Source organism: Arachis ipaensis, chromosome B10 (genome assembly GCF_000816755.2).
Source record: "Arachis ipaensis cultivar K30076 chromosome B10, Araip1.1, whole genome shotgun sequence".
Classification (NCBI taxonomy): domain Eukaryota; kingdom Viridiplantae; phylum Streptophyta; class Magnoliopsida; order Fabales; family Fabaceae; genus Arachis; species Arachis ipaensis.
In genome coordinates, this window is record NC_029794.2 from 17080246 (window position 1) to 17102877 (window position 22632).

At 34.5% G+C, this 22632-nt stretch overlaps 1 protein-coding gene across 1 annotated transcript in view; it reads left to right on the plus strand.

The window, feature by feature from the left end:
• Positions 17939-22632, plus strand: part of LOC107620254 (protein MIZU-KUSSEI 1-like) — a 7897-nt gene continuing 3203 nt past the window's right edge. The window contains exon 1 of the mRNA XM_016322445.2: positions 17939-17949. The gene's annotated coding sequence lies outside the window, so the exon portion shown is untranslated. The remainder of the gene's footprint in view (positions 17950-22632) is intronic.

A 22632-nucleotide genomic window follows, 5' to 3' on the forward strand; every position in this document is an offset into this window, starting at 1 on the left:
CCAGCACCTTGCTTCGACAATAACAATGCAATACAACAACCGAAACAAAAGCCAAAAACAGAGTATTAAAAAATTTGTGAAAAAAAAATGAAACTTCACTTCCTAACCTGATCTTCGTCGTTTCTTTCCGCGCCCATGTTAGTTCGTCAGCAACCTCACCCAACAGTTCAATACACCACCAATGTTACTCTGATTCTTCTTTTTTACAGTCAAGCATGCCAGAAGAACAAAAACGTGGAGAAGAAGAATAGAAGAAAAAGAGAAGGAAGAAGAAGGGTCAAGTTACGTCTGTGTCTTCATCTACACGTTGGCCCAATTTTTTAATCCAACGAATCCCTTAAACGACGTCACATTGAGTTAAAATTGGGAGGGAACATAAAATGACGTCGTTTTAGGATTTCTTACGTGTCAACTTAACGTGCCACATTAGATTTCCGTTAACGGAGATAGCTACAAGGACAAACGTGGGTCACGATTCAATATTTGAAGGTTTTAATTGGGTAATTATAAATTTTAGATTCCAAATTGAAGCTTCTCAAAAATTTTAGGAGGCAAAATGAGTATCAACTCGATATTTGTTTTTCTTAGTTAAGTTTATAAATAATAGGTTGTTAAATAAAAGTATTTTTTTATTATATGCTCATCTATCTGATTCATCATCTTAATTTAAATAGCACACTTCTTTCTATTTTATAAGTTTCATATATTTTTTTGGGTGATATATCCTAATCCTAGGAGAAACGTAATCACTGACGACCGATATTATAAAATGGAAAATCAGCTGCAAGTGGACCCTTGGGAGTTGAAACTTGAAAGAAGATAAGGAAGAAGTAGAAGTACACATGCTTTCTGTACACACTTCAACCAGTTTAATACAAAATCATTTTCTTTTACAAGTTAGTATAACTAAGGCATGTAACATGTGATATTATTGGCGAATTATGTTGGCATACCATAGCGATGCCAGGACTAGTATGCTAGGAGAATTACAAGAAAATCATCTATTTAATAATATTTAGTTAGATTATATTTAAAAAGAATAATCTATTAATAAAATAAATATTAAATACACGTAAATTTAGCGATTTTTTTTATTTTTACGCTAATACACAAATCTGCGCGCCTTCTCCTTTTTTTATAGGATTTTCTTTTGTTTTTATGCATCATCACCATCATCACCTTCATCTTCACATCTCTTCTTTACCGTCGTTGCTCATCTTCGTCGTTGTATCCTTTCTATTCTTTGTCATTAGATAAAATTTTGTATTTCATTCTATCTTTCTTTCTCACTCATTCTCTCACTTGTTCTTTTTTTTGGATGTTCAAAAAAGTATGTGACTATTGTAAGATTTTGAACTTTTAAAAATTTTATTACAAATTAATTTTAATTTATTTTATTTGTTTAAGACTTTACTTTCAAAAATTATTTGATTAAAGATAACTAAATCAAATTTTGATAAATTGAGTTTAAATTAAATAAGGTTCTGCAATAAGTATCATAATATAGAGAAATTGTGTTATAAATGATCAAGTATTATATTATGAGTCTCTTATTCTTATATAAATTTCTATCTTTAATTTTTTATTTCTTTCTTTTCAACCAAAGAATTTTCCTATTCTTGCTATTAGTCAATGCATACGTGACTTTTTACATGGCAACGATGATGATGACAAGTTGATTCTAATAAAATTTATTTTAATAGTTTGCCTATGTATTAACTGAAGTTTTACAGTATGTCAAAAATTATTTGGGGAAAGCAAAAAGCACCTAACAACATTGGTTATATGAAAGAATAACCTCATCAAGTATGATTTCTTCCATTTTTTCATAATTTGTTAGAAACGATCTGCAGTGAACCTTGTTTCTCTTTTATTGATTTTTCCAATTGTTTGCTTCGTTGGATCCATCCTATCTACCGTCTATTTTTTTTTTTTTTTGATTTTTCGTCGGGGCTAAACTACCCAAAAAGAAGAGACTAAGTAAAAATTAAGTGGGGGTATAGAGACTTCTTGTTTCTCATTAGCTAAAAGACTGATCACTTTTCTAGAAGGTGTATCCCAAAAGTGAAGGCCTAACTGTAAATCTAAATTTTTACGAGTAAGACAATCAGCACATCTATTGCCTTCTCTATAAATATTTACAAAACAAAATTTTCAATTCTTCTGTCTCCAAATATTAATGTTTCTAATCAGGGCATTTGGGTGTCTGTTGAGATCTTTTTGTCCATTCAAAGTTGAAATTACTACTTGTGAGTCACATTTCACCACCAATTTTCTGATTCCCATAGTCCAGGCTATCTCCAAGCCTTTGGCCACTCCCCACAACTCAGCCTTATATGCTTAATAGCGACAATGAAGTAGGAAAACCCACCAATCCATTTTCCCCTTCCATCCCCTAAGAGTCCATGATGAACGGATTTTTATTAGTAAAGAATTCACAATAAATTTTCGTTGCAAGTATAGTTTCTAAACCAACAATAATCCTTTCATACAAAAATTCGTTTGTTACAAGTAACAAACCCCAATAAAAATAATAACCGAAGTATTTAAACCACAGGTCGTCTCTCAAGGAATTGCAGGGAGGTGTAGTTATTATTGGTTATGAGATTGGATCTTTTTGGGGTTTTGAATAAGGAACAAGAAAATAAAATGGCAAGAAATTAAATTAATAATTAAGAAAACTCTTGGCAAGGTATGAAAATTAGAAGTCCTATCCTAGTTATCCTTATCAATTGTGATGAGAATTGTCCATCGCTCCCACTTAGTTAACCTTTGACTACGAAGGAAAGTCAAGTGGATAAATCAATTTGATTCCTCAAGTCCTAGTCAACTCCTAAGGAAAGACTAGCTTTAGAGGGATCCAAATCAACTAGCAACTTTCAATTATCAATCAACAAGGGAGTTTGATAACTCAAGAGTCTCTAATTACTCAATTCAAGCTAAGAGTATAAAAATCTAACTTAAAACCCTCCCAAGCATTTTATCAAACACTTGGAAGGCACAACATAAAAACATAGAAAAGCAATAAAAAATAATAAATTCCAAACAACCAATTGCAAGCATCAATAATATAAATTTAAGAAAGCAATCATAAATATGAAATACCTCAAATTGTATTAAATAGATAATCAAATCTAACATGAGAATTCATAAACTAAAGTGGCAACATAAAGTAATCAACAAGGAAAATAGATAAACTAAAATACTAGAACAAATAAGAGTAGAAGAGAAACTAAATTGAAATAGAGTAGAAATCTAAAATTGAAAATAGCTAAACCTAAGAATCCTAAAACCTAGAGAGAGAGAGAGAGACTCTCTAGAAAACTACATCTAAAACCTAAAATTATGTGAATGAAAGTTGTATCAATGAATGAATGATTCCCCCACTCTACAGCCTCTAATCTGTGTTTTTCGGACTTGGAATTGGGCCAAAAGGAGCTCAGAAATCGCCCCCAGCGTCTTCTGCAATTTCTGCACGTGGCGCACGTTACGCGTACGCGTGCGTCATGCGTATGCATCGCTTGGTAAAAATCCTTGTCACGCGTACGCGTCAGTCTCGCTCGCCTCCACTTTTGCATGCTTCCTTTCCATCTTCTAAGTCATTCCTGCCCTATAAACCCTAAAAATACTCAGCAAACATATCACGGCATCGAATGGTAATAAGAGGGGATTAAAATTAGCAAATTAAAGGCCAAAGAAGCATGTTTTCAACTAAAGCATAGAATTAGGAAGGAGAATGTAAAACATGCAATTTATATGCATAGGTGTGAGAATAATGGATAAAATCCACTCAATTTAGCATAAAATGTACCACGAAATAGTGGTGCATCAAATCTCCCCACACTTAAATATTAGCATGTCCTCATGCTAAACTCAAGAGAAGCTATAAAGGAGTGAAGAGGAATGGTAAAACACTAAAACTTATGAAATGCAACCTATCTATATGAATGCAACCAAATGCAAAAATACTTCTACCTGCTTGGTTAAAAGTAAACAAATTCTCCAAGACAAACATAAATCAGATTCCACTAATTCAAATGACACAATAAGAAACAAGTAAACTTGTAAGAAGATAGCTCATGAAAGCCGGGAACACAAAATCAAGCATTGAACCCTCACTGGAAGTGTATATGCACTCTAATCGCTCAAGTGTCTAGGGTTAATCCACTCTCCTCTTCTCTAGTTATACTTTCTAAAACTTTGTTCTTCATCTAACCAATCAACAAAAATTTAGTGTACAAATGCAAACATCATGAGGTTTTTTCAAGGTTGTAATGGGGTTAAGGTATGGGTGAGGATATATGTATGGCCAAGTGAGCTATAATATGAATCTTTGACTAACCTAAGTTCTCACCTAACACACACACTCTATATAATTCTAAAATCATGCCTAGCTACCCAAAAATCCCACTTTTTCATCACATACTCATGTATCAATTTTTTTTTAATTCCATCACCTATGCATTGATTTTTTATTGAACTTAGTATTGGGGTGATTTCATCCCCTATTTATTTATTTCTTTTTCTTTTATCTTTTTTTCTTCAAACAAGAATGAAAACATAACATACCAATGCATATGATTTTTCTGGTTTCACATGAGTAAGCACCCAAGTTTCTAATATTTGTCAGTAAAAACACAACACATTCTCATCAACCCAAGTTCCCACATTTTCCCACACTTAGTTGACACATACTATCTTAAGCTAACCAAAGATTCAAATCGGGTAATTAATTATTTTTTCGCTTAAGGCTAGTGATGTGGTAATATAAAGAACAAATGGGGATTAAAACCAAGGTTGTCAAACTCGCGAGTCTAGGTAAACTCGTGGAGCTGACCTAGACTCGACTCGTAAACTCGACTCGTAGACTCGTATGAGTTTACCTGTTATAAATTTTTTATAAAAAATATATATATCATGTATAATATATATATATTTACTCAAATATAGGCACTCAAACTTAACAATTTTAACATAAAAAAACATAATAAATTATAACCAATTAAATAACAAATTCAGATTTCAGGATTCAATTGACAAGTTATCCACTAGTCCACTATCAAAGTTGATAAATTTATAACCAATCCAACACAGCTATTAAAAACAAACTAAACTACAAATTAAATATAATGTAATTGATGTTAGCTGAAACTATCTCATTTCTTTTAAGTATTGTAATATAATACAATTCATGTTAGCTTCCTTCCAATCATTAACTATCTACCGACAATTGATGCTTATATGGATTAGCATCTGCATCTATGTGAGGCATGTGCACTGACAACCTGCAATACAAGCATAGCATAGCATATCAATTCACAAGAAAAAAGAAAAGAGAAGCTTCAAAAATAAATAAATCCCATAAGGCCATAACAGAAGGAACGAAGTCATATAAAACTTGGTATATTTTTAAGGTAGAAACTTACAACAATTATTTTCATGTGAAATTAATAGTTGAGAACCAGTAAATAAAAATTTAGTTAAACTTGTCAAATTATCTAACAATTCTTAATTATGAATTTTATATGAAAATAAATACACGTGAACCTTCATATTTTAGTATGCTTTTGTAAAACTGATTCTAAGTAGAATCAGTTATATGAGTTACACAAACATGCTTTGATTGGGAATGAGTAATGACAAGTAAAAAGATTGAGCAACTATACTTAAAGCAAACTGGCATCTAAAATCTAAACACGAATCTATGCATCCTCCAAATAAAGTTCTTCTTTCCACCTCATTTTCCATAAAAGCAAAGCAAATTCAGCAACTAGAAGCATGATGAGTGCAATGATAAGGAATATGAGACAAACATTATCTAAGAACTCAACCAATTGAATTTGGAAGGACCATTGTGCAAGCACGGTCAAATTTGCACACCCCAACAAGGTTAAGAGCTAATAAACAAATTAAAATATTGAAAAGTTCTAAGCTTTCAAAATCATGAGCCAACTTTACAACATGGACATCGAAAAACAAGTAACAAATTACAAATTACAAGAAGCAGCTATTAAAAACAAACTAAACTAACCCTAACATTTCAGAGTTTTAGTATTTCAGTTTCAGATATTCAAATTCTTCAACAAAAAATAACTAATTAAATAACTAACAGTCTAAGTATCTAACACTAATTAAACTATTAAAGCATCAGTTTAATTTTTGATACATTATTAACTTATTAAAGCATGTTTAATTTTTTTTTCATCAAATTTCAATTACCAATTTCATCATTCATCACACCAGATGACCAGAATTTAAACTAAAAAAAAAATTAAACTATTAATATCAGAAGTCAGAACCAAAATGGAAGAACCGATGGAAGCTCAGGCAGAACCGAAATTATTGATATTTAAATTTGGGGAAAAATTACCTTGGAGAAGGAAGCTCAGGCAGAACCACAGAAGTGCAGAACAGAGGGCGAGGAATGCAAACCAAAGGTGAGGAACGAGGGGAAGAACAGAAGTGCCGTGAAGCGTCGAGGAACCTTCAGCGTCGCCGTCATCCTTCAGCTTCACCGACGAAGTGAGGACTGAGGAGTGGACATGAACGACAGTGGCAGCGCTGCACCACGAGGAAGAAGATGGCGCGGGATCCGTCCAGCCTTCGGCGTGGTGGCGCAAACAACGGTGGATGGCGGCACGATGGGCTTGGAGAAGAGAGTGAGGGCTTGGAGTCTTGGAGAAGAGAGTGTTTCTCTGTTCTGTGTGTTAGCGTGGTTTGGCCGTTTGGGATTAGGGTTTTCTTACTTGAACGAAGCCCTTTCTCTTTTTCTTTTTCTTTTTTTTTTTGGCCCAAAACGACGCCGTTTTGGCAAAAATGGGCTCCCAAATTAAACTCGCTGACTTGCCCTCAAACTCGCGAGTTTGACCGATTCTGTCCGAGTCTAGCTGAGTCTACCCGAGTCTACCCAAAAACGAGTTTGTGTCCGAGTTAACTCGATTCTACTACCTAAACTCGTAAACTCGTATGAGTTTACGAGTTAACTCGCGAGTTTGACAACCATGATTAAAACGGCTCAAAGTGGCAAACAAAGGTAAATGAAATGGTGGGCTATTTGGGATAAGTGAGCTAACAACAAATGATGGTCTCAATCATATGTATGCATGTAAATACACTAAACAATGGACATATAGAATGGAACAAACTATAGATTGCAATCATAGGGAAGAAAACACACAAGAATAAAATATTATGGTTAAATAATGTAATCATATAATTAAGCTCAAAATCTCACAGGTTGTGTGTTCTTAGCTATAAACCATGTTCCAAATTACAATTTTCAAATAAGTTTAACAAAAAAATTTTAATTTAGATTAGTGAAATGCTATAAAAAGGTTCTTGAAAAAGAACTTATCACTCCAACCAAGTAGCGGTAGAAGAACATGCACAAAATCAAACAAACATGCAATCAAACATGCAAATACAACAACTAATTTAACAAAAAAAATTAAACATTGGTATTGAAATAGGAAATAACTAACCCACAAAAGTCGGTATCGACCTCCCTACACTTAAAGATTGCACCGTCCTCGGTGCATGCTAAGATGTGCAAGTGGACGGGTTGCTCCAACTGATACTTTTCTCCATAGATTGTGCAGATGGACTTGTCTGTCGCCCCATTGAGAAGCTTCTCTTTTTCTTTCTCGGTGGCCATCCTGAAAGAAGAGGAAAAGAAGAAAAGTAACCCAGAAACAAAGATAGAAAACAAATAAAATATGGGTGGGTTAATGCCAAATAATGAGGGTCCCAATTACATGGTAGCTACAACATGTATGTGAGAAAATAATAGAAGCAAACGGCATATCAATAGTACAAAAATTGCAACAATGGGGAAGAGATAGTAGGTAATGAGAGACGATATAAATTCATGTCAATGCAAAAGAAATACAGGTATCATAAAAGATTGGCATTGAGAGATAAATAATATCACCTAACAGTGTAAAACAAGTCACTAAGCACCAAAATAATGCAAGAAAAGATGCAATAGTTGAATAAGAACATTCAACACTGAAGAAAAAGTACCAGATTTAGAAAAGAAAAAGAAAACATGCACAAAATTAAAATGCAACGAGTGAAGGTATGTAAATACAATAAGGAAAATAGAATGAAAGAGAGTAAGGGTGAGAGGTTAAAGAAATGAAGAAGAAGAAAGTAAGAAAGGAGGAGGAAAGAAGGGAAAAGGATAGAAGAAAGGGGAAGGGAATGAAAAACGGGACGCGACGCGTACGCATGCATCACGCGTAAGCGTGAAAATTGAATTAGCCATGCGACGCGTACGCGTCGCCCATACGTACGCATGGGTGGCCAAACATGAACACTGACGCGTGAGTGTCAGTCACGCGTATGCGTGACTACTCGCGCGATTCCAGCGCCATGGCATCACAACTCTCTGTTTAAGCACCCTTTTACGCCGATTGGCAAGCCCACGCGTACGCGTCACTGACGCTTACGCGTGGATTGGCGAATACGTAGAGGACGCGTATGCGTGAGGCACGCGTATGCGTGGGGTGGCTTGTGCGCCACGCACCCTCCCGCGTGTCTCCATCACAACTCTCTGTTCATTTGTGCATACACATACGACGCGTGCGCGTCGATCCCCCTTTTTTTCTCTTTTTTTTTATATATATGCAGAATGCATGTAATTATGCAGAAATTATGAATGAACACTGATAAAAATAAAATAAAATAAAACTAATAATAAAAATGAAAGATCGTACCATGGTGGGTTGTCTCCCACCTAGCACTTTTAGTTATTGTCCTTAAGTTGGACATTTGGTGAGCTCCTTGTCATGGTGGCTTGCGCTTGAACTCATCTTGGAACTCCTACCAATGCTTGGACTTCCAATAAGCTTCATCATCTCCAAATAAATTTGCCAAGCCTTGATGAAGTTCTCCACAAGTTTCGAGCTACCAAAGTTGATCCTCTTGTATGCCGGGATCCCAAATCTTGTTTCTACACCCGTCCTTAAGTTGATCATCATGATTCCATCCGGGTGGTTTAGCCTTGAAATTTTCATTTAAGCACTCAAACACCCTCCTAGACCCAATGAATGGAGAATTATACCAATCCTTGCAATTAGGCCTGGAGCTTCCAACCATAACAAACCTAGGATGGTGTTGCCAACCACTAACCATCTCCCTTTTACTCTTAAAACCGCAGATAGCTCTAAGTTGTCCATCCGTTTCAAGCAGATCATATTCAAATGGGAAGGTAGAGTTTAAGAATAAGAATTTTACCCACTTGAATGTTGTGTTGGATGGTAATGGCTTGGGGGGAGGTATCTCCAGTGGCGGCCTTGCTAATGTATGCTTGACTCTCTTAGGCTCCTCTTTGATGATCTCCACCTCTTGACAAGCTTCTGCAATATTAACCTCTTCCTCTAGTTCACTGGGAGAGGGTTCAATTGTAGGTAAAAACTTATCAATTATTGAATCCATCTTATGATTATCCTCCTCCAAGTCTTCAACCATGACATGCCTTGGAGGTTGTACACTAGCCTCCTTGACATTAATTTCAAGCTTCTTGGAGGAATACTCTACAACTCTGGATTCCCATAGAGGTTTGGCATCTCCTAAGTCTTCAACCACTTCTTCCTCTTCAACTATTACAGCTTCCTCCACTTGTTCCAATACAAAGCCACATTTCACACTTTTCACCGGAGTTTCTAGTGTCTCCTTCATGCTACGCTCTTCTATTGATTCTCCACATGTAGCCATGGGAGTACTTTGAGTATCAAAACACAGAGAGGCTAAATTACCTACTACCTCGGTCAAGGTAGCTATAAACTCTTGTGTCGTCCTTTGCATCTCTCTTTGCCCTTGAAGAAGAACACTCAGAGTGTCATGCATTGAAGATTGGGGTGGATATGAAGGTTCATTATTTGGGAGGAAAGGTTCATGATAGGAGGGTGGTTCATCATAACAAGGATGTGGCGGTTCAACACTTTCCATCTTTTCTACTTGTTGTACAACACACTTCAATCCCTTGTTCTCAAGTTGAGATTCTTTAGCCAGGAGAGCTTCGTGTGCTTTCTGGTTTCCCACTTGCTCCAATTGATGAAGGATTGCTTCAAATCGATCCAGTGTTTCCTTGAGACGATCCCTGGACTCTTGTTCCGCTTGGATAACATAATTAGGATTATATGACTCTTGGATTGATGGATATGGACATGGTGTATATGGAGGTGGTGGTTCTTGGAAGTAATTGGGTTGGAATTGGGGTGGTTCTATATATGGTTCATATGGCGCATAAGGTGGTTGGTATGGTGGATAAGGGTTAGAATCATATGAGGGTGTTTGGTAGTAGGGGGCTTGTGAGTATGGCGGTTCAAGGCTACGTTGAGGAGGGGTCCATAGGCATATGGTGGGGCTTGTTAGTAACTTCAAGGGGGTCCACCATATCCATTGTCTTGGTACGTATCTTGGAATGACTCTTGCTCATAGTAAGTTGGTGGAGGTTGTTGATTGTCACGAGTAGGTCCACCATAGCTATTGTCTTGGTATGCATCATAGTATAGTTGTTGGTCATAGTGCATTGGAGGGGGTTGTTGCCAAGAGGGTTGATCAAATTCTTGTGACTCCTCCCATCTTTGATTGTCCCAACCTTGATGCGTGTTCTCATTATAGCTTCCACTCCCTACAACATAATTTGAACCAAACTCATAGCCAAAGTGGTGAGAATTCATAGTAACAAAAGAAAGTAAAAACAAAAACTAATAATAAACTAATGAGAATAAACTCCTAAAACTAGAAACAACTAACAAAGAAACGAAAAAGCAAAATTATTCACAATATTCACAATAACCAATAATAAGGCACACGTTTGCAATTTCCCGGCAACGGCACCATTTTTGATGAACGGATTTTTGCTAGTAAAGAATTCACAATAAATTCCCGTTGTAAGTATAGTTTCTAAACCAACAATAATCCTTTCATACAAAAATTTGTTTGTCACAAGTAACAAACCCCAATAAAAGTAATAACCGAAGTATTTAAACCTCGGGTCGTCTCTCAAGGAATTGCAGGGAGGTGTAGTTATTATTGGTTATAAGATTGTATCTTTTTGGGGTTTTGAATAAGGAACAAGAAAATAAAATGGCAAGAAATTAAATTAATAACTAAGAAAACTCTTGGCAAGGTATGAAAATTAGAAGTCCTATCCTAGTTATCCTTATCAATTGTGATGAGAATTGTCCATCGCTCCTACTTAGTTAACCTTTGACTATGAAGGAAAGTCAAGTGGATAAATCAATTTGATTCCTCAAGTCCTAGTCAACTTCTAAGGAAAGACTAGCTTTAGAGGGATCCAAATCAACTAGTAACTTTCAATTATCAATCAACAAGGGAGTTTGATAACTCAAGAGTCTCCAATTACTCAATTCAAGCTAAGAGTATAAAAATCTAACTTAAAACCCTCCCAAGCATTTTATCAAACACTTGGAAGGCACAACATAAAAACATAGAAAAGCGATAAGAAATAATAAATTCCAAACAAACAATTGCAAGTATCAATAATATAAATTTAAGAAAGCAATCATAAATATGAAATACCTCAAATTGCATTAAATAGAGAATCAAATCTAACATGAGAATTCATAAACTAAAGTGGCAATATAAAGTAATCAACAAGGAAAATAGATAAACTAAAATGCTAGAACAAATAAGAGTAGAAGAGAAACTAAATTGAAATAGTAGAAATCTAAAATTGAAAATAGCTAAACCTAAGAATCCTAAAACCTAGAGAGAGGAGAGAGCCTTTCTCTCTAGAAAACTACATCTAAAACCTAAAATTATGTGAATGAAAGTTGTGTCAATGAATGAATGATTCCCCCACTCTACAGCCTCTAATCTGTATTTTTCGGGCTTGGAACTGGGCCAAAAGGAGCCCAGAAATCGCCCCCATCGTCTTCTGCAATTTCTGCACATGGCGCACGTCACGCGTACGCGTCGCTGTTAGTTTCTCAAAACTTTATTTTCTTGCGTTCCTTCCACTTCTGCATGCTTCTTTTCCATCCTCTAAGCCATTCCTATCCTATAAACCCTGAAAACACTCAGCAAACATATCACGGCATCGAATGGTAATAAGAGGGGATTAAAATTAGCAAATTAAAGGAAAGAAGCATGTTTTCAACCAAAGCACAAAATTAGAAAGGAGAATGTAAAATATGCAATTTATATACATAGGTGTGAGAATAATGGATAAAATTCACTCAATTTAGCATAAAATGTACCACGAAATAGTGGTGCATCAGTCCACCACAACCTGCTCTCCCCGTTCCCCTTTCTATGGCCCCATCCAAATTCAAGGTAATCCAATCAATAGGGGGAGGGTTCCATCTAATGGCTATTTCTTCTCTTCGATGAGCTTGCATTATTCTTCTTCTCTTCTTGAAAGCTTCTCGGCATGTCTCTACTCTTTTCAAGATTTCCATGTGTGTTTTCGGCGGTCTTTGGTAACCAGTCTCACGCACCTCCCGATTTCGCCATCTTCAGAAGCTCCAATAAGCAATATTGAACATATCTATCTAGTTCATATTTTGGTTTACTCCCAGGTTGTTGTTGAAGTTTATGTGAATCCATTCCTGAAGGTTGTTGGTTCTGAAGAAAATCTGAGCATTTTCTAGTTTTATTAGGTTCATCCAAGCTCTGGACACTTTCGGACAATTACGAAGAACATGAACAATGTCTTCAATTTGCCCATTGCAGATCTAGCAGCTCTCCAATCCCCCAAACATCCTAGCTTTTCTCTGGTTGGTAAGGATTCTGCCGTGCATGACTTGCCACATGAAAGTCTTGGCCTTTTGTGGGCCTTCCCATTTCCATAGTTTGCTCCAGGTGTTCTGTTTTGGTTTTGACCAATTTTCCAAAGCTTTGAAGGTTGCTCCCACCATGAAATTTTCATCCTCGGTGTGTCTCTAACCTATTCTGTCATCTCCATATTCTTCTGCAGGTGGGAGGGTGGCTATTATCTTGTGTACAACTTCTTCAGGTAGAAATCTCCTCAGTTTGTTATTATCCCAGTTTTCTTCATTGTCTGTCCATTCCCATATAGTGCTTTCAAGATCAGTAATATTCTGCATTGTTTCACTTAACAGGTTTGCAGTCCCTTCGACCCAAGGATCAAGCCAAAAATTTGTAGACAAGCCATTTCCTATAATGCAAATGGTATTCTCCTTGTATGTTGGCCATAATTTGACCAATTCCTTCCAAAGAGGTGAGTCTGAGCTTCTTGCTACTGGTTGGGCTGTATGAATATTACCGTTGCAATATTTATAAGATATGACTTTGAGCAGAGAGTGTTAGGTCTTTCTCTGAGTTGCCATAGGATTTTCAATAGGAAGGCGTCATTCATTGATTTTAGTTTTCTTAGACCAAGGCCTCCATCATGTTTAGGAGCACATAGTGTCTTTCAGTTGATATGGTGCAACCTTCTTTGATTCTCATTATCACTCCAGATGAAGTCTCTTTGTAGTTTTTCAATTTCTAGGCATACACCCCTTGGGATTCTTCCATGTTGCATCTCAAAATTGACGCTTGGGCTTATGGCAGATTGCGCAAGAGTAATTCTACCAGCTAGGGATAGGCATTTGCTTTTCCAACCCTTTAACTTGTTTTAAACTCTGTCAATGATTGTTTTGAAATTATCTTTTTCTCTTCTGTTGTTGTTTATGAGTGCTCCAAGGTAACGTCCTAGGGCATTGCTTTCCTTGAACTCGGATCTTCTCAGAATTTCATTCTTTGTTTGGGCTGTGACATTTTTTGAGAACACTATAGATGATTTAGCTTGGTTGACCTTTATACCTGCTGCCTGATGAAAGAGTCTCAGAATCTCCTTAATATTACTGATTTGATGGGGGAAAGCCTCCGTAAAAAGTAACAAATCATTTCCAAACATCAAATGTGAAACTTCTGGTCTGTCTCTTCCCACTCTAATGGGATTCCAATTTCCTTTTCCTACTTCTTGTTCTATGTATTGGGATAGTTTATCCATACATATCACAAAAAGATAGGACAAAATTGGATCTCCTTGTCGAACTCCCCTAGTAAGGGAGAAGCTACGTAGCTTGTTTTCATTCCAAAGAACCTTGTAGCTCACTGATCTTACTCCATTCATGATGATGTTTATCAATTTTGTTGGCAGATTAAATTCCAGTAGTCTTCGGTTGATGAAGTCCCAGTTGATTCTATCATAAGCCTTTTCAAAGTCAATTTTAATTGCTATATAGCCTTTTTTTCCTCTCATCTTTCTCATCGAGTGCATAATCTCTTTAGCTATCATTATGTTGTCTTGTATGTTTCTTCCCGGAATGAAGCTGGATTGGTGGGGTGAGATCCTATAATTTAGTATTGGTTTTAATCTTTGAACTATGATCTTGGTGAGGATCTTGTACTGAACGTTGCAGAGAGCTATCGGTCTAAATTGAGATATGAATTCTGGATGCTGATTTTTTGGAATGAAGACCAACAAAGTAAAATTGGATTCTTTGATTAGGTCCGGGTTGTTTCAGTAGCTTCTGATGTGTTCACACGTCTTCTTTCGTAGTAGGCTCCAATTGTTTTTATAGAATATAGCTAAAAAACCATCTTCTCCTAGTGCTTTTAGGAAACTTATACTTTGAAGTGCATTCTTGATTTCCTGATCTGTAGGGGTAGTTTCCAAGATCCTGTAGGTAGATGGTTCCATTTTAGGTAGTGATATGTTAGTTAAATCAAAAGGAACAATATTTACCTCTTCTTTGTAGAGCTTTATGAAGTATTCTTCAATGTGCTTTTTCAATTGTGTTTCCTCCTCAATCCAATGTCCCTGTTGGTCTCTTAGTTTCAGGATTTTTTTTTCTTCTTCTGATAATAGTCTTGTTGTGATAAAATTTTGTATTTCTATCTCCTTCTGTGAACCACTGTTCTCTGGACTTTTGAAGCCAAAATATTTCCTCCTTATCGAGTATCTCATTCATCTTCGTTTGAAAGGAGGATTCAAGTTGTTCCAAGAAGGGGTTGTTTCTGTAGGAATGGTGCCTCTAAATTCCTGCCAGTCTATTCAAGATTCTTCTTTTCTTTCTAAATATATTACCAAAGACTTCTTTATTCCATTTTATTAGCCCCTCCCGAATATTGTTCAGGCTACTCGGGAGTGACATTTCCTCGTCCCAGTGTTGCTGCATGATGTTCTCATAATCTGGGTGGGTAGACCACATAAGTTCGAATCTGAACGGTCTATCTCCTCTTCTACTGCTTTCTCCTTCATCTGATATGAGCAAGGGGTGGTGGTCCGAATTAATCCTAGGAAGGACCTGAACCGTAGCATTCTGATAGGTTAAGTTCCACTTTGAATTGGCCAGCACTCTATCAAGTCTTTTTAGCACTCTGTCTTGTCCTTCACGCTTTGGTCCTCTCCATGTGAATCGTGTCCCAACAAAACTGAGGTCAATAAAACCACAGTGATTAATTCATTCCTTAAATTTTCTACAAGCTCTGTTATTTGTATCACCCCCTCCTTTCTTTTCGGTTGGATCCTTGATCTCATTAAAGTCCCCCGTGAGCAACCACGCATTGTCTAATCTATTTGCAATATTTTGGAGGAGGGGCCAAAAGGATTTGCGATTCTGAGCTGGAGGGCTCGTATAAACAGCAGTAAGATAACACTCCTCCTTGTACGGAGCCTCAATTTTGGTGTGAATGTATTGAGAGTGAGATTCTAGTTTAGTTATCTTCAAGTTGTCATTGTTCCAACAAATCCATATACTCCCAGCGAAACCCTGTGCTTCTTCTATAATGAAGTGATTGAATCCCAAGTTTCTAATGGCATTTCTAGCGTTATCTCCACTTATTTTGGTTTTCATGAGCACAACTATTTCAGCCTTGTATTGTTTAAGTAACTCTTTGAGAGTGCGTCTAAAAGCGCTATTAGCCGCCCCTCTAACGTTCCAGGATAGGATAAACATATTCACGGAATGTTTATTGTAGTTGCATGTCTACAGCTTTATTGTCTTTGGGCTCACTAATAGTTGGTGTTTCGAAGTCCACACCTTCTATTAGGTTTTCAATCTCTTTTTGCATCGCTGTCTCCATGCTATCCTCCTGGGTACGATCTGCTTTTTCTGGATCTGGAGGTCTCCCTTCTTCTATAAAATTTTGATTTAATTCTGTCCATTGTATCTCCTCTAGTTCAGTGCTTTGTGTGTCATCATTTGTCTCATTTCAGTTTTCTCTGTGTGTTTCCTCTACTGGTCCTTCTTGGTTGTGGCTGGAGGTCTTTCCTTGTGTAATCTTAATTTCTTTATATGATTCTATTGCTTTCCCTTTGCTCTGTGCTATTTGTTTAGGTAAGTTTTGAGTGAGAGTCCCATTGTTGTTGTTTTCCTTTAGTTTTTCTTGGTTCTGTTGCATTTGGTTTTTCCCCTTGTTTTTCTGTGGGGCTGCTTTGTGTGTAGTTTGCTTGTTAGTGTCTCTTTCTTCCTCCCTTTGTTGTAGTTCTTCCTCTTCTTACTGGGTCTCCTCTACTTCTAGCACCTTGAATCTGGATGAATTTTCATTTTTCTTCTCCTTTTCTGCTGCTTTGCTTGTGCCTTCACTGTTTTTGTTTCCTTCCTTTTTTTGGCTCTCTCCTAGATCTTCTTTGTTTTTGGACAATCATCTATGGACCAAAGTTGTTGCTGGTGTGTTGTATTGTTTCTTTGCCCTTCTCTTTTCTTCTTGCTTCCTCTTCCTTTGCATCCATTCCATGAGTGTTTTGCCCTTTAGCTTGCTGCATGCTTGTTTCTTTATGGTTCTTGTCTCTCACCTGTATGTGCTGCCCTCTCTCTGAGTCTATCTCTTTTTCTAGGGTGCATTATTTTTGCTCATGGTCTATTTTCTCACACAGGAAGCATATCTGATGTATTCCTTCGTATTCAATCTGATAAAGTTTACCATTGATCATGTATACTCCCAAGAGTGGTTTGGTTAGATCAACTTCCACACATAATCTAGCAAACTTACCCCTGCATAGATTGGAAGTGTTATAGTCAACTTTGCATGTCTTGCAAATCAGATCCCCTATCTTTTTCAAAATTTTATCATTATACAGTTCTTTGGGCAAACCAGGAAGTCTGATCCATGCTGTTATCTTGTCTATAAAAGTTAAGAGTGGGTTGAAGTTTGGTTCATAGAGCCTGACTACTAGATAGTGATCATATATTTTTCATGGTCCGTCAAGAAGAGTGTGGTCGAGGTCTTCTTGAGCATAAAACTTGATGAGGTAGAAATCGTTTCCCAAGTCAATAACATCAATACCTCCAAATCTGCCCCACATGATCTCAAGCCTTCTTTTCATGATAGCATAACTTATCTTTCTTCCTAGTAGTTTAACAATCAGTGATCTCCACTATGACTTCCATAGTTCTCTTTCAACCTTTTCACTTATGACGATGTTAAATAGTCCTTCTTCCATATCTTGAAATGTGATATATGACTTCTCTATGTTGTTCTGATTCTCATTTGACTTGTCTTTTGCAGGTGTTGGGGCTTCTTTCTCCTTGCTGTCCATTCTATTGTCTTCATCTTCCAAAAGATCATCTTCTTGGGGGTCAGCTTTGCCTACTCTGGATGAGCCCCTGACCATGCTTGCATATGTTTTCCTTGCTTGTTCTGTCTCCTCCTGTATCCAGTTTTCTACCCGAGGGATGAGGACAGTAGTTCTAGTGAAACCTTCGTTACCTTGTCTGACCTTTTTCACACTGCGTTGGAGGAGGTCTTGTTCTTGTTCCATTGGTTGGTGGTCGACCGGAGTATGTTCCGGCCTCCCTAAATCAATCATGAGATTAGGTAATAAGGTGAACGAGCAGAAATTGTACGGAAAGAAAGCTAACGGTCAATTTTTCAATTCGCGGCTTTGGTTTTTTTTTTTTTTTGGTTATGAGGCTTTGGTTTAAGTTCTATCTGCCGACTACTTTGATAACAATATAGTTTCTGGTTGAAGGGAATCTAAATCCATCATTTTGTTTGGACTTTTATTTTGTTCTGTAATCCAAATCCATTGAAACATAAACTCTAGTAGGCCACCAAGTGGGACTTCAAGCCCACAAACATAATATCAGCCCAATTAAGCCACAAGACTTTACACAAATTTGCCTTTGTCTAATAACAATTATCTTTGCTTTGCAATTTGTGCACCCGAGTTGGAGATCAATAGTAGATAGAAACTTTTAGTGTTGGGTGTCTAGTATGAAGTGTGCGTGACTGTTGTAACATATAATAGGGTAAAAAACACAAATAAACCAACTGAGGATAGTTATTACATGAATAAACTAAATTGAAGATTGATTCATGAATGAGTTAAAGCATATTTATATGTAATTCGAACCTATTTGGTTCGAACTCCAATTGCATATAAATCGAATCTATTTGGTTCGAACTAGACATACATAATTCAAACTTAATTGGTTCGAATTACACACGAATTGGGCTATCACATAATTCGAACCTAATTGATTCGAATTACTAAGGAATAAGTGTGAATATGTTACGTGCATGGGATTGTAATTGAAATGAAACAAATTTAAAATGTTGTAACATATACAGAAAAATTATTTATTATATAAAGTTTATAAGTATAATCTCTAGAAACAGTGATGAGCTAAAGAAATATACACGTAAAAGATAAAAATCAAATTTTTTTATTGACATTAAAAAATGTTTGTAATAAATTATATATTCATTGAAATAGAACAAATTTAAAATGGTGTAATATATACGAAAAAATTATTTATTATATAAAATTTATAAAAAATATCTTTAACATCAATTCTAAACTTCTTTAAATTATAGTTAGTGTACTCTTCTGATTTCTAATATAACTTGTACTTTACTTATCACTTATTGTAATAAAAAATTAGGCTTTTTTTTTTTAAATATATTAGTCTCTGTTTAGTTTTAATTTTCTGCATTGTTAAAAAATGTTTCTAAAATCACATCCTTTTTAACTTTTTTTTAATAATTGGTTTATAAATTTTGTAAGAGAAAAATATACTTTATATCTTTAATTGTCTTAATTTTTTAATGTTAAATTTTATTTCGTTTAGATTTACTTTCAACATTTTATTTTGTGTTAATTTTATCCTTATTTCAATTTAATTAAAGAAAATTAAATCTTAATAAAATAAAATTAAAATTAAATAAAGTTAAATAAAATAAAATTTAAGAATAAAATTAAATAATCCTCAAGTTGCATATATAAAGTGTATTTTTAATTTAATTCCAATTTTCAGTTATACAACATTTTAAATTACAACATTTTAAATTTGTTTTATTTCAATTACAATCCCATGCACGTAACATATTCACACTTATTCTTTAGTAATTCGAACCAATTAGGTTCGAATTATGTGATAGTCTAATTCGTGTGTAGTTCGAACCAATTAGGTTCGAATTATGTATGTCTAGTTCGAACCAAATAGGTTCGATTTATATGCAATTGGAATTCGAACCAAATAGGTTCGAATTACATATAAGTATACTTTGGCTCATTCGTGAATCAATCTTCAATTTGACTTATTCATGTAATAACTATCTTCCATTGGTTTATTTGTGTTTTTTACCCTGTATAATACTTAAAGATTAGAGATTGTCTAGTTTATTCTCTTCACAAATAATAATAATAATAATAATAATAATAATAATAATAATTTGAGTCTGAAAGGGATTGTATTAATCTATGTCAACTGAATTACACATAAGTTTCCAACTTGCTTGCTTCTATTCTGCAATCTTGTGTCTTTGTTTAGTGAAATCAATTATTATCGTTAAAAAAAGGTGTCAAAATGCACGTCACACACACGTAGGGCTTCTTGTGAATCGATTTTAGGATGGACACATAATGCATTACATATATACAAATTGCCAACTCAATACTACTAATAACAACAAATCATTTCTCATATCAGCTTGTAATTAAGATTGAAAAATTGAGCAGCGAGTACAGCTCGTAATTGCTAAAAAGATTCCAAATTATTAATAAGGTTATATATGGGAGAGTAAGTAGACCTTATGATTTGAGAGATATTTCATATTTCCCATTTATGACCCCAATCTTGTAAGCTGTAATGTTTCATGTCGCTTGTGGTTGGGACTATTCTGCATAACTGTACTTGTCCTCCCAAAACACCAACCAGCTAGAAAAGCAAGTTTATCTTGAAAATTGTGATAAGTTTTTTTTTCTTCCTTTTCTTTTACAGGCTAAACAAACCGTATTACAAGATAGGCTCATTTTTTGATATGGATTTTCTGGTTGTGTTGTTTATAGTTATAGAGAATTCATGTGTTTCTAATAAATATGGAGCCGATTTTTTTTTTTTTAAATTTCAAAACACAAATCAGAGGCACTAAATTGGGGGAAGAAAAAAACTGATGGTCTGATTTGAGGGGAGCTGATTTTAAATTTCAAGAATTTACAAATTGAATGGTCGATTTTGTGAAAGTTAACAAATTGGGGGATTGGTTTTGTGTTTCAAAAATTTTAAAAAATTAAAGTAAGGATTAGTTTTGTGAAAGTTCACAATTTGGAAAATCAGTTTTGTGTTTTAAAAATTTTAAAAAAGATAACTTCACAAATCGGATGGTCAGATTTGTGATCTCTGTATGAAAAAAATACACACCAAGTTTTACACATTGTTAAAAAACACTACTATAAACCCAATATCAAAATTAAAAAACGTACAAGATAAGGTTATAAATTTAGAATTTAGCTAACATGTGTCCTAAGATGTATTCTAAGGACACATAATAAGTTTATTATTAGTAAGAAATTTTAAATATTTTTATTTAATAAATACAAAATAAATACATTGAAAATTTAAATTTTTAATAAAAAAAATTAATTTTAATATGTATCCTAAGAGTACAAAATAAATAAACTGATAAATTTAAAAGAGAAAATCATATTATACAGCCAACAATCAATACAAGAAAAAAAAATCCAAAATTCTTAATAACAACAAACATCTGAAGTAAACTAAAATAAACTATCAAAATACAAACTCAACAAAAGCTCATTTTAGTAAGTTTCGTACTGGACTTATTTAACAATCTGCTATAATATTGATCGAAATTGACCATTATAGTATTAATTTTCTAGCATTACATACTCAATCTTAAAAAGTAAAAACAATAACAATAATGAGAATAAAATTAGATTCATTGGATTTAATTTTATTTTTTTCCACAATCTTTTAAACAAAGAGTGTTAAAATAAAAATAAAAAATATTTTCTGGAACAAATTAAAAAGAGCCTAAGATGTTACACTGAGCAACAAGTGTCCAACTAAAAGGAAGAAAGGTGCAGCATGAAATGGAGGCAGAGTGATTCGGCACACATTGTTTTGTCTCGTCCACATGCTCATGAATTGACTGCATAAAAGCTATGCTACTCAAGCTATGGAGTAATTTGCAATATAAAGTGCCAAAAAGTCTATGGCTCTTACCAAAAAGTGCGGAACATGGGTGCCCCATGCTATCAAACAAATCAATATTTTCTTTTTTCTGATATATATATTAGATTTTAGTTTCTTATGATTATGAATGAATATATTTTATATATTTTTTGTCTCTATAATTTAGGGTTTAAGAACCAATTTAAATTGGTTGATGAATCATTAGCTCATTTGGCCGTTTAAACAAGTGTGAAAAATTTGAATTTCTTTTTATATATGCAATAATTCATTAGCTAATGGAACTCAAATCTGAAATAGATTAGTCCTTAATCTTTTAAATTGAGTGATACTGTAAAAAATAAATAAATACATTTAAAATTTAAGAAAAATAAATAGCAAAAATGAACCTTTACAACTGCAATTTAATAAATAAAAAAATGATATATAGAGCGGACTGAAATTTTTTTAGTGTAAAAATTATTTATAACAATTTTTCCTTTAAAATTGGTTTTATTTTTAGTTATACTTTTTGTCCTCTTAATAATGTCATTTAGTATATAAGAATAATATTAAGCAACTACATGGTAATCATGTTATATGATATTAAGAGATATAGCAATTATGTTAAATATAATCAAAATAAGAAGAATTTATTTTTAAAAATATTATAAACAAAAATCTGTGAAAGAAATATACGTTTAAACTACAATAATTTTATCACTTAAGATATAAACATAAAAGTTTAAAATAGGGGAACACAAAAATACAATATGGGTCCCTTGCATCTAAAATAAGGGGAAAAAGTGATTTTAGAAAGGAAAAAAAAGAAGAATGACTAATTGCTCATGTCGTTTTTTAAGTAATAGGGACGCATGAGATTTGAGAAGAGAAAGCGGAAGACAATAGTGGAGAAACCAGGCTATAAAGCTAGAACAAACAAATCTCATTTTGGCTTCCACATACCACGCTTGGACCCAAAATAACAAAGTTCCTCTCACATGCTATTATGAAAAACAAAGACATCAACAATTCAGAATTAAATTCTTGTCGACACACAACTTCAATATATTATCTCTACTCATATTCACTTTATATATTACTTATTAATTAGGACTAAAAATAATTCCTACTTTTTTAGATATATTAAACTCATTTTGTGTCTAAATTAAATATGTTTATTAATAAATAATTATGTTTGGACATACTTATTAGTGACAATTATGAACAA